Source organism: Phyllostomus discolor, chromosome 9 (assembly GCF_004126475.2).
Source record: "Phyllostomus discolor isolate MPI-MPIP mPhyDis1 chromosome 9, mPhyDis1.pri.v3, whole genome shotgun sequence".
NCBI classification, from domain to species: domain Eukaryota; kingdom Metazoa; phylum Chordata; class Mammalia; order Chiroptera; family Phyllostomidae; genus Phyllostomus; species Phyllostomus discolor.
In genome coordinates this window covers 35,467,163-35,477,058 of record NC_040911.2, presented here as the reverse complement: position 1 = coordinate 35,477,058, position 9,896 = coordinate 35,467,163, and the positions used below count along the sequence as shown (strand labels likewise).

General features: G+C 39.3%; 1 pseudogene; it reads right to left on the bottom strand.

Moving 5' to 3' along the window:
- Positions 1 to 8,179: 8,179 nt before the first annotated feature.
- LOC114505990 lies at positions 8,180 to 8,967 on the bottom strand (annotated as a pseudogene).
- Between the last annotated feature and the right edge of the window lie 929 nt (positions 8,968 to 9,896).

The window sequence follows — 9,896 nt, the reverse complement described above, 5'->3', positions numbered from 1 at the left end:
TAAAAACTGGCCATAGACTTGTTAAATCTGATCACTGAACACTGTTCTAATGTGGCTCCCAGATCCTCACTTTTTATGGCTAATCTGTTCTTTTTCATCCACACAAAATGTTTTTGATCAGATATCTAAATGCTCTTAAGTAAAAATAAAGGCAATTTCAAACAGTTGGTGATAGAAATTCCAAATATGGTTCTATAAAACCTAATGATGTTTTGAATTGTAAAACTCTCAGTTGAGGAGAGAGTTTTCAGCAATGACTGTGGTGATGCTAACAGGAAGATGTAAAGAGTAAACAGCTCAGATTCCTGAACGGACCTCTGAGGAATGAAAGCTGGGTAAAAGTTAGCAGCAGTGAACAGAACAATATCGGAGTAATAGACTGCACCTATTCCATGAGATAAGATTGATGAAATCCAGTGTAGCACTAATTTACCTCACCCACATAGTTATATAAATAGGATTTGGAAAAGAGCTTATGAATATGTTTCAGAAAGAAGGGAGGGAGGGGACAGAGGGAGGGAGAGAGGGAGGGAGGGAGGGAGGAAGGAAGGAAGGAAGGAAGGAAGGAAGGAAGAAGGGGGAAAGAAAGGAAACACAGGCTGTCAGGCCATAGCAGGGGGCTTGTTTTATGTAATGAACAAACTGTCTCCCCAAAGCATCATCCTAAAACTGGATCTGAGCCTGGTAGGGTAATATAAAATGGATGTACTGAAAATAATTGTTTTAACTAGTAATGCTAGTACATATGAAGTTATGATTTACATCTAATTTCTCAGTTGGAATTCAATAATTAATATAAAAGGTAACTTCTGGAAGTGTCTGACAGAGAAACCCATTATTTCTGTGTAAAGCTGCCACCTGGCCTCCATGTCGACCACAGTAGCAAATGAGTCCCAGAATGCTAGGAAAAGCTGACACGCTGAACTAATCTTTAATTTATTGATTTGCTAGCTCACTGGAAAAAAAGTAGTATATCAATAAATGGCTTTAGTTAAGAAGTTAAGGCCCAAGAAGAAACGGTGAAGGTTTGCTAGAGTGCACCGAGTACATCAAGGTTTGTAAAAAATAAAATCAAGAGCTTCTGGGAGAAATTGATGTCTGGTAAGGACACAAAAGCATCAAACAATATGAACTTCAAGATCAACAAACTCAGAGATCTATTTTATAATGTCCTTCCTTTTTTCTGCCTTTTTATTGGTACAAAATAAAAAACAACAATAAACTGAAATTTTTAAGATAAACTAATCTAAAAACAGTAAGTGGAATGAATAATTTAGAATGCTAGGATCCAGCAAAATATGACTTTGTAACTTAGGACTTTATATGCTTAATTATAATGATCAATTAAAGAAATCTCTGTATGAAAATTAAAAATAGGGAATCCTAAATGATAGAACTAAAAAGAAAGTAAAGAGAAAAGGCAATGATGTAAAATTAAAATAATCCTTAATTCTGAAGATGAAAATGGTCCCTGAACATATTTAAATTACTTCTTGCTCTTATAGTCTTATATTATTCTTTCATAAGAAGAAATTGTAAAAATTTTCCTTTATACTGAGAAAATGTTGCTGAAACATGTTTTCAGAGTGTTTATAATATAACATGTTAATAATTTGGAGATGTACAAAACTACCTCTTCTCAATAAACATGGAAAGTTGAAAGTTAATTTTGAATATAATTTTAAGTAAATTTTATAACTATACATGTGGTGCTATATTTCAGAAATTTTGATTAATCAACAGAAAAATGACTCATTATGTCATTCAACACACATAATTATTAAAAACTTATGTATTACTTTCAGATGTTTTTATTTGAATTAATGTTTATTATAGTTTTTATCATAGGGTATGTAAAATTGTGTATCCTTTTTCATTTAACAGCATAACAGAAGCATTCTTTTTTTCTGTTACCACAGGACAGCTACCAAATATATTCCCAGTGTGCCATAATTTTTTATCATCTTTGTTAGACATTTGAGTTGCATTATGTATTGCTATGTTACAAAAACCATTGTGATGAGCATCTTACTGCATAGGTTTTGATTACCTGTGTAAACTGATTTTGCAAAAATGCCAGCCATTCTTTCCCTTTGGGTGACCACACCCTCTTGCCATGCAACTAATGAGTGCCCTCCCACTCTGACTCAGAGCTCAGCCATGTGACTTGCTTGGCAAATAGGATATTAGCAACCCTAATGCATGCAAGTGCTTGCACATTGGAGCTTTCTCCCTTGCTCTCCTGGGAGCCTGTCACCGTATCAACAAGCTTGGGCTGGCTTGCTGGGTGATGAGACACGTACTCCAGCTGCTATCATCCTTTCTGCAGACCTACCTACCAACCACCTGATATCTTTAGTGACACAGCCACCAGCCAACTCAGTAACAGAACACAGATTTTAGCAGCCTTGCTGATACTGCAGAGCTGGCCCAGACGAGAAGAAATGCACCTAGTGACCCATGAAGTCATGAGCTACATAAGTGGTTATTATTTCAAGCCACTTTGTTTTGGAGTGGTTTGTTATACAACAAAAGCTAACTGATACAGACTTCTTCTATATTTCCTTGTGCTGCTTTCCCAGAAGTCAATTTACTAAGTCAAAGGGTAAGCACACTTATTCTTCAGTTCACATTTAGTGATGATAACATGTTATGGTAAATAGTCTACCTTCTCAGCACTCACTAGCTCCCCAAATGGATTAGTGACTATGTCACTATTATCTGAGTAGTTCCTACAGTCTTCAAAGACTATTTTCTTCAGTGACCGGCATGTGGTATCTGAGACCTCAGTGGGCCAAACGAGCCCCTGCCGGGATAATCCTTGAGGCTCAGAATTTGAACCCCCAGCCCTGATGGAGATCAATTTCCCAGGTCCTAAATGCATGAGCAGTGTGGAAAGTTTCCTATACTTAGGCATCCTTATTGTCAGGCCTAATGAGATCCATTCTGAAGGAGTAAAGCCATTTTATCTCTTACTATCTTTCACTCATCCATTCAAAACACATTTACTTAGAGTTTAATAGCTAATGAAGCCGGTGCTGGGAGGCAGCAAGAAAATGGTTTCTGCCTTCAGGGTGCTTAATCTTCTAGAGGAAAGGAGAGGCATCTAGCCACACAGATGCTGCAGCAGGCTCTGGACTCTCTCTCAAATGTATCCTGAAACATACTCAGCTGACGGCCACCCAGCCCCTACCTTAATCCTAATTTCATTTCTCTTAACTCTGGTAGTAAAGTAAAAGTGATTTAGAACACAATAATTTTTATATTGATTACATGTTGAAATTATAATATTGTGGATATATTGGATTAAAGTATACTATTAAAATTAATTTCACCTGTCTCTTTTTAAATTAATGTTGTTATCAGAAAAATTTAATGTACGGCTCACGTCGTATTTCTATTGGACAGTGTTGCCCTAGATAATTTCAAAACCTGGATGAAGAGGATGCTGATTTAAACAAATTAATTGAATGAAGTTCATTGCAGTTTGGACAAAGGTGAAGACTCGTATCAGATAATAGTCCTGGGTCAAAGCATGGATTTGGAGTTCTCCCCTGGGCATAGAAACTTGGAAGACTACCTAAGGCTTCGGTTGGTGACACAGAATTATCACAGAAGCATACAGCCCTCAAGCTCCACCCCCCATCTCCTATCTCTGAGCACATTCTGGCCATGACCTTCTCAATCCCATAACCAACCTCAGCTCACCCAGTACAGTGAGTCTTCTACTGGGCAAGTATGTTTTCCAGATTGGGAAAAACTAGAATAAAATATAAATATAATAAAATACATAAAACCCATAGTATTAATAATTTTGTGTTCAATTTAGGAAAAAGTTTTTATATCATTGGGACAACTGATATGTGTCTAAATATTAAAGTATTTTAATTTTAAGAGAATTTAGCATATTAAGGATTGTAACTGGTTGTTAAGTTTTGTAATTCCAACTTAAAATGCCTAATAAATCTGAGAACTGTTTCAAAAGAATTAAGAGAATTTTTTGGAAACCTGGTAAATAATGTTGGAATATTTCAGAGAACTTGTTTATCATTTGCTTTAAAGTATTTGCAAACTCGATGCAGGAGATTTACAAGATCTGCTCTGTGTAGCAGACTTGCCCTGTCAGGCACTCACAGTTCTATAAAAGAAATTGAAATCTATTAAATATATTGGTGCATTTTTAAATGTTTAAGGAATTTAATTAAATTAGATTTGTAAATAGGACTGGTTGTTTGAGGACATCTGGTTTTTCCAACTTGAGTTAATTAAAGAACTAATCTAAAAAAAGTAGAGTTATTTGTTTTTATTTTAATAGATTTTTATATAGAACACAAGATTTATAAGTCAAAATGAAAAACTTAATAAAACACTTAATTTTTAAATTTCTATAAATTATGCATTTAAAACTAAAGTATTATAAATGCGAGTTTTTTCTATGCACAAAAGCCCCACTCAGGATATGGAAAAATCATGCACAGCAGCGAGGAAAGGTCTCCAAAATGCTTAAGGAAAGCCAAGTCCATCCTTGTGTTGAAATTATACTTGCTTCCTGGGGCATGTTTCCATCAGAGAATTAAAAAGGCGATCTGCTAGGAGGTAAAAAAGTTGTGTTGGCTGTCACCTCACACCCCATTATCTGCCTCAGGAAGCCAGAATATCTCCATTCTTGGAAGCACTGTCCCAGTCACACCCAGCAACCTTGGCGGTGGGTGCAGGCAAGACTTCTGTGGGCGGCTCTTCACCCACAGGGACCTCTGTTTTGAGGGAAGCAGTCCACCTTTGACAGAGGCCTCAGAAACAGTACCTTCACACTGCTTGAATGGGAATAAAAGGACAATAAAAACTGAGCAAGGGGTCTCTAGGAGTCCTGAAATTTCTGTCTCATTATTACAAAAAAAAATCAAAGTTGGGCCCAGTCCAGAAAGAAGAGTCGTGCCTAATTCTGGCAGTTCCTAAAGTGTCTTTCTCAGGCCCACACTGGCAACCATGTTGAAATGCTGGCCCACACGTGCCTCATACTTTGATGCCCGTTCTTCTCTTTCAGAAAGAAATAAGAAATAAGGCTGAAAACACAGTTTGGGGCCAAATGGTGAAAGGCCCTAGACAGAGACCAGAGGGCATTTGCTGTATTTCCAAGGCAGTGATGATGACCTTGTGGCGTAATGGTGGCACATCGGACTCCAGATCAAAGCAGCGATGAGCTGGCAAAGATTTTAAAAGAGAAAAGTAAATTTATTTTTTAAGGCACTTTTGAAAGATAAATCTTTTTCCATAGAATACATTCAGGAAGAGACTGGAAGTGAGAGACCAGTTAGAAAGTGTTACAAGAGCCACTCAAGATCTGAAATGTTATAAAAGTGGGAGGGTAACTAATTTATGGCCCAAATAGGAACACTTGTGTGAGTGCAAGACGGTGCTAATGAGATGGGGTGCTGGCTGTAAACCCAACTGTCCTAGGCAAACTGGGGATAATGTCACTCAAGCCAGTGGAAAGACACAGGAAGAAAGATGAGAAAGAAATGCGAAGGATAAGGAAAAAGAGTTAGTGATTTACCATGTTCAAGACATCCAGAGAAAGGGAAGGGTCAGATATAATGCTGAGCTCCAGGGAACCCGGGGAACACTGGCACTGTTCGTAGAAACAGGTCACACCTGGGTGCTGCGTAGGGGAAAGAGTAGCCAGGTGAAACCATCAAACAAACACCAAATGTCTAGACGTGGAGCTGAGGAACTCACCTCCATAAGGGAGGGAAAAGAAAGAGACAGACAGTCACGGGAATATACACACTGTCGGGGCAGAAAAGGAGGGGAGGACAGTGAAGGAGTCTGTGAAGGGGCAAAAGACATGCAAGGAGGAAAATCCGGCATTATCACCAGCACAAGGACTTTCAGATGAGTTCAGAGAAAACAGGAGAAAAGGTGCAAAAGATAGATAGTGCAGAAGACACCAAGCTGAGAAGAACAGAGCCAAAGATCCTCTGTCTGGGAGTTACCAGTGGACAGGAAGCAGGTTCTTCAGAGAGATGCACACTCAAGCTAGACTGCAAATAAAGGCAAGTAGTGAGTGGCGATGAGAAAATACTGGGTTGCCCAAAAATTTCATTTGTTTTTTTCCTTAAGATGGTATGACTAGCTCTTAGTTGTCTTTAACTTCATTCAAAACAATTTTGTGAGACTGTATTGTGACAGCTGTCTTATCGGTGTACATTTTTTAAAAACTTTATCAAGATGGGTGAATTTTGGAGTAGCCATTTTAATATTGAAAATGGAAGAGAATAAGAGATATTTTTGGCATACTATGCTTTATTATTGCAAGAAAGGTAAAAATGCTACTGAAATGCAAAAAACAAACAAACAAAAAAAGATGTGTGCAGTGCATGGAGAAGGTGCTGTGACTGACCAAATGTGTCCAAAGTGGTTTGTGAGGTTTCGTGCTGGGGATTTCTCGCTGGACGATGCTCCACAGTCAGATAGACCAGCTGAAGTTGATAGCGATCAAATCAAGACATCGATTGAGAACAACCAATCTTATACCACATTGGAGATAGCTGACATACTCAAAATATCCAAATCAATGAAGTTATTGGTAAAAATGAAATGTGTCTTTTATTTTATGAAAAAAGCTAACAGGACTTTTTGGCCAACCCAATAGAAACAGGAAGAGCGGACTGCTCTCTTGTAAATGTTCGACAGTGGAAGGAAGGAGGAAGACAGAAGGGTGCTGGGGGGCAATCCAAACCTGCACAGAAAACATGTTCCCAACAGCAAAATTCTGTAGCTAAATTCAGTTTCCCTACCCAGGTAGAACTATGTGAAAACCACCTCATTCTCTTGGGCTCTGTCTATTCATTTTGGAGAAAGCTCAGCAAAGCCCCTATAATAACCTACAGCATGTTAACTTCTGTTTGAAGTCTCTCAATAATTGTAAATTCTGGATTGATTGTTTTGGTTGAATTCAAGTCAGGTGGTTCTTTGTGTTATTGGAAGTTGGTCAAAAATCTCATTTCTCATTTAAATTTCCATTGTATCGTTATTTAGAAAACTGTCTATGTAGCTATGTTCCATCTTAGAAATATAATTTTAATTTGTAAGTAACTCAAATAAAGGCTTACTTTCACCTTAGAAAGATGGAGAGAAAGGACATCAGAAGAAAACAAAGAGGAATGGCAACTCTCTGTAATTTTTGTATATAAAAAGTACATAGTCTCTCTAGATTTGCTTGTTTGAAGACTTGGCCATTAAATAAGACAATAATCCAAGAAAGTTAAAATTTATTTACATTATTTATGGTCCTGCCCTGCCCACCCACGCCCAACCTCTAGCCCTTTTCCCTTCACCTGGGTTAGGATACTACGCCATGTGACTTATAATCCCCAGTATCTCTTATTGCAATTATTTGTTTGCTAGCTGTCTCTCAACAACCAGAGGCTGGTGAACTAACCAGTTAGGAACCAAGATAGCTAATGAGTTAGCTACCTTGTATACAACTGTACAGCATTTTGTGTACTGCCTAGTACAAAGTAGGTGCTCAGTAACACTCAACACAAAAAGTAAATGACAACACACAAGGCTCTGGAAAATGGGATCATCTAGCAATCCTGTTTCTATCTCCTGTTCTTGACAGACTACACCTATATTTTTGAATTATAGAATCAAAGATCACAGTATTTCAGAGTGATAGTAATACTAAAAGATGACCTGGTTCAAACACTTATTTTTATTAACAGTCTTCATTTTTTTCCAAAACACAATCTTATGAAGGCTCTAAGTGAGGTAGAGGTGGAGGGAACCAGAACCTTGTCTGTTCCGCCTCTCATTTTCAAGCAATCGCACGCACACCCACCTCACAGAGCTCCTCAGAAACATAGGGTACCATGGATGGCACTTTGAAAATCATGGACCAGATTAATATCCACAACATATTAAAGGCATCTATCAATCAGCAAGAAAAATGATAAATTGGCCAATAGAAAAAAAAAGCGTGCAAAGGTTATAAAAAGGAAATTAACTGAAGAAGATACTCTAACGGCAAATAAAGATGTGTAAAGATGATGAGCTTTTCTATTAATCAGGAAATTGTAAGTTGAAACGGGAGAAGACTTTACCCAGAATACTGGTAAAATGTAAATACTGGTGCTATCTACCGAGAAGGTGAGAAAGCACTGTTAAGGGAGTGAAACTGGACAGCAACTCCAATTTACATACAATTTAAATAGATTCAAGAATCTATTCTACAGAAATTCCAAACTTGTCCATAAACATAAACATCCCTGAACATATCTTTGTGCATTACTTTTTTTTTTTTGGTACATAAGGCTACTTTATCCAATGATTGATCCATGTAATTGCCACCATCACTTTCCACAGGGAAGAGAGGTGGATGGAGCTTTATTTCCCGGTCCCTTCCTCCTCCGATGGAATGCGGATCACTGCCTCCTCCTTGGCCTGGAGCCGCCTGCGAGCTTCTGGGGTCTCGGACCCTGGGGCCTCAGCATGGTCGTCCAGAAGCTTCTCAGCCAGCCTTGTCCACCTACAGCTCGTGGCTGTGTTCCAGGAGAATCCGCTTGTTTTCTAACACGTTCCCCTTCCCTTTCAGGTGCAGGCTGTGGTCCGTGTGGTGGTAAATCTTCGATTCACGGTATCTTCTGAGTAGCCGGCGGCGAATTCTCACCCTCCTCACCCAGGTTACTTAGCACAGTGGTGGCACCTTTGCGCAGACACCTGCCTTCCCGCAGTCCAAGGTGTTTTTCTGGCACCGAGCCCGGGAACAGACAGCCACAGGCTTCTGAGTGATCAGCCCATCTTTGATCAGCTTCCGAATCTGCTGACAGGAGGTGGCACTGGCAATTTCGTTGGTCTCATTGGGGACCAACCAGACTTCTCTTTGTCACAGCGGAGGACACTGCAGACAAGCCCCTCGTGAGGCCTGAGTGTACTCGGGCTGCCGCAGGCAAAAGAAGTGTGCATGACTTTTAATAAAGAGAAATTGGAAACCGCCTCAATGGCTGTCAGTAGAAGATTTAAATAAATCATAACATCATACTATGAAACACTATGAAATTATTTTTTTAATGGTAGCTAACAACAAAAACAACCATAAAAGTAATAGCTGATGTAAGAGGATGCTAAATTAGAAGTTTCTGCTGAGGCACGAAGATGCAATATAAATACAGCCCATTACTGAACACTTTTTTTTAAAGATTTTATTTATTTTTAGAGAGAGGGGAAGGGAGGGAGAAAGAGGAGAGAAACAGAGATTGGTTGCCACTCTCATACCCCTAAGTGGGGATGTGGCCCGCAACCCAGGCATGTGCCCTGACTAGGAATCCAACCGGCGACCCTTTGGTTTGCAGGCTGACACTCAATCCACTGAGCCACACCAGCCAGGGCCTGTTATTGAACTCTTAAACATCTCACCCTATTATTCAAAGATACAAAAATATCAACTTATAGGAAATTAAGAGGATGTCAGGAATGCTTATCAGAGTATGTTGTACTCTAAGTTTCACCAAGTAGGAAGGGTTTGGGGTACTCCCAGTATACCTCAAGTTAAGAGGGAGAAGCTCCAGAGACACTACTCAGAGAAAGAAATAAACATCCCTGGAGCTAAGAGGACAAGGGATAGAGTGAACTTGATGTCTGATCCCTTGTAAGAAATGGAAAAGGAGAGGCAGGCCGTCCACTACTGACAGATGAATTGAAGGCGAGGTATGGCTGTGTTGGGGGTGGCCTGCACTGCCAGAATTTATGGAAGCAAGAAGATTTGAGTGATTTCCAGGGGCCAGATGTGGGTTGTTGGGAAGAATCAACCAGCTTGATGTCTTCTTGGGGCCTGTCCAATTGGGCCAGTTGAGAGAGGGGACAGACCTCAGCAGAGAGAAGCTGGAGGTAGCAAT